The sequence below is a fragment of the Grammomys surdaster genome, unplaced genomic scaffold (genome assembly GCF_004785775.1).
Source record: "Grammomys surdaster isolate TR1022 unplaced genomic scaffold, NIH_TR_1.0 61, whole genome shotgun sequence".
NCBI lineage: Eukaryota > Metazoa > Chordata > Mammalia > Rodentia > Muridae > Grammomys > Grammomys surdaster.
In genome coordinates, this window is record NW_021604563.1 from 8,907,508 (window position 1) to 8,911,180 (window position 3,673).

General features: G+C 38.0%; 1 pseudogene; it reads right to left on the reverse strand.

Moving 5' to 3' along the window:
• Positions 1-259: 259 nt before the first annotated feature.
• On the reverse strand, positions 260-1,394 carry LOC114637128 (annotated as a pseudogene).
• Between the last annotated feature and the right edge of the window lie 2,279 nt (positions 1,395-3,673).

The following is a 3,673-nucleotide window of genomic DNA, read 5'->3' on the forward strand; positions in this document are numbered from 1 at the left end:
GGGCAATATACCTGATGTAATGAAAAGAAAAAGACAAAGCTACAACAGATAAAAGACCTCAGGAATGTACATCTAATTGACACTACATTGCATTAATCAATAGCTGCACTTTTTGCAAACTGTGGCTCTGACAGTCCTGAGCAGGAAGGGTTTCCTGTTTAAGCTGCAGTAACTTTTCTGACTATGGATCATCGTTCCTTCTGTGGCAGGTTTTTACAGTTCCTCTAATGCATTTGGGAAGACTGTCTCAATGTAACCTGCAGCTTTCCTGACAACTCCTCGCTCTCTCTCCTGCTAAGAACTGTAGCCGTTTCTGTTTTGTTTTAAAACCTTCTGCTACCATATCCACCACTTCCACCTCCAGATCCATAGCCACCACCATAGGGACTGCCTGAGCTTCTTCCACCAAAACTGCCCCCCTTCATGGGTCCATAATTTGATTGCTGCTGTCAACTATAATTTCCAAAATCATTATAGTTTCAACGACCATGATTACCTCCACCAAAATTTCCTCCTTCATTGTAACCATCATATCCTCCTCCACCACCACCATATCCACCACCTTGGTTTCCATATCCCGGTCCACCACCTCCATAACCTCCTCTACTACTGTAACCAGGACCACCACCATAGTTGCCACCATCATCTCCAAATCCATTATATCTACCATCACCAACTCCATAACTACCTCTGCTGCCACCACCTCCACCACCATAGCCTCCTCTTCCACCAAAGTTTCCTCCACGACCAAAGTTCCCTCCACCACCTCCAAAGTTTCCTTCACGACCCATGAAGTTGCCAGATCCACCTCCGTGACCTCTCTGTGATCCAGCAGACTGCATCTCTTGTTTAGAAAGGGCCTTTTTCACTTCACAATTATGCCCATTAATAGTGTGGTGTTTCTGAACAACAATTTTATCAACTATGTCATGATCATCAAAAGTTACAAAAGCAAATCCTCTCTTTTTCCCATTCTGCCTGTCTTCCATCACTTCTATGGTTTCAATCTTGCCATACTTTTCAAAGTAATCTCTCAGATTATATTCTTCCATGTCCTCTTTAATAACACCAACAAAAATTTTCTTCACCATTAAATGGGCACCAGGCTTTACAGAATCCTCTCTAGAAACAGCTCTCTTTGGTTCCACCACACGCCCATCAACCTTGTGTGGCCGAGCACACATTGCAGCATCCACTTCTTCAACACAAGAGTAGGTCACAAAACCAAAGCCTCTGGAACGTTTTGTTTGGGGATCTCTCATTACCACACAGTCTGTAAGTGTGCCCCATTTCTCAGAATGTTCTCTTAAGCTATCATCTGTGGTTTCAAAGCTCAGACCACCTATAAACAGCTTCCTCAGCTGCTCTGGTTCCTTTGGATCATGGGCCTCCATTTTGAGACTAGACTCGCCTCTTCCAACTCGAGTTCAATATGGGACCGAGAGGAAGAGCTATGCTGGTGTTTTAAATTAGTGATTGAAGATACTCCACTAATAATCATGATTTCACTTGTACTAAGTAGTACTAGACAGGGTGTCTGTCTTGCTAAATGTATCTTAAGAATAATTAGGGATCTCTTGCTTACCTCCAAGGTATGTGCAGCACTACTGAATAATGCCGTGTTTTTAGTTGAGGTAGCTCCTAGGCATCATAGCTATGTAGGACTGTTGGTTCAGGCCCTTCTTTGGAAGGTTGCATGGTGTCATGAAACCTAGTCTTCAGTGGTCATTTAACTCAGCTTATTTTTATTTTTAAGCTTTTAAATATTTTAATTGATAAATATGTTGTATGTATTTATCATTTATGTCATGATTGCCTCAAATAAGTGCTTATAATAAAATTATTTTATCAAGCTAACAAAAATTGAATTATATCACATCTTTATTTTAAGGATATATCTTAATCACCATTGATCTTTTTAAGTATCAATTATATTGTTGTGGCAATAGTCACTATACTAAAGATTAATGACTTTATAACCATCAACATCAACATCAAAACCAAGCTATAAATATTTACATCACTCTAAATTTTTTCCAGCACTATCCCTATTGCAAATGGCTATTGTCTCTTATTTACCAATCTCTAATTTCTATCACTACAAATTAATGTATAGTATTTTGAAATATTAAATACATGGAACTTTACTATATACTTTTTTTGTATATAGCATGTTAGTAGGAGGAGCTAAGATAGGAGGACTAAGGAGAGGAAAAGGAAGAGTTGGGAGAGGAAGAGAAAAAAGGAAGAGGAGGAGTTAGAGAGAGAGCAGAGATGTAGGAGGATGGAGAACCACACAAGTATGGAGAGCACTCGTGGGGAACAACTTATAAACTCATAATTAGGTTAGCTAATTGGGATACAACTTTCTTTGTATGGGCATCTTGCTATTAATCATTACCAAACGTATAAAGCCTTTGATTAATCTATAAGAATTAGAGTCTCATTCTCTTACTGGGCCTGTATGGATGGTGGAATGGTCTGGGCAAAGCCCTGCCTTGCAGAGACAGCGTGGAAGATTGGCAGAGCCATCTCCCAGGCTGGTGTCTCATAGGTGGCTGGGCTGGTGTTTCTGGCAGGCCGGTTCTAGCTGCTGCATGCACGTGTCCTTTGGCCACAGAACATGGTGGCTGAGCTAAGCAGAGCCGCCTCAGCTTAGATAGTCAGATGAGCCAGAGACCATTTTAAATAATTACCACAACACATATCTAGGCCAATAAAATATTTTTCATATAGTATTAAGTTAGTTGAATTTTTTAGAGTGCATCCTTTTTCTATAGGATTAAGTTCTCATTAACTACCTCAGACTAACCTTGAATTCTTCATCCTTCTGTCTCTAAATGTGTGTCCTGGACTTACAAGCATAACATAGTATACCTAGTCAGAGATTTCTATTATTATTATTATTATTGTTGTTGTTGTTGTTGTTGCTGTTGTTATTATTATTACAATTATTGCTGTATAAATAATCTATGTATACCTACATAGAATAAGATTCAATGTGTAATTCACAGTGGCCTACTTTTACAATATTCAGTGTAATGAGATTAACATACCTTGCAGTATCTCCTTTGTAATAAAAGCAAAATTGTTTAGTTGTTCTATTGGTCATGGATTTCTTTTGGTATTAGCTGTTGTGAACAAGTCTGATTTAACTACAAAACATTTTTCTACTTTCACAATTCTTTGAGAAAATTAGAAGTAGAATTGTTACATTCTAGGATATATATCTTCTTAAGGAATCTCAAATGTCTGATTTTCAAGCATTTGTATCAGTTTTACTTCAATCTTTACTATGAGAGCCCCTGTTTTTCCATATCTACAATTCAGTAACACCTTTATTATTATTTAATTTTAACCATTCTTCTACAAATTCAGTTGTATCCCATAGTAGTTTGAATTTTCCTTTGGCAATACATAATGACAAAATTTTGATATATGCATTGACTTTTTAAATTTTCTTTATTATATTGTCTCCTTCTTAATTTAGTTTTATTAATTTATTATTTTGATTCACTTTACATCCCAATATCAGCCCTCCTCTCCTCCCAGTAACCTTTTATACAGATCCTTCCATATTTCCCCTAGCCCTTCTCCTCTGAGAAGGGAGAGCCTCCATCCCTGAATATCACCCCATCCATCATATCAAGTCACTGCCAGACTTGTCATATCC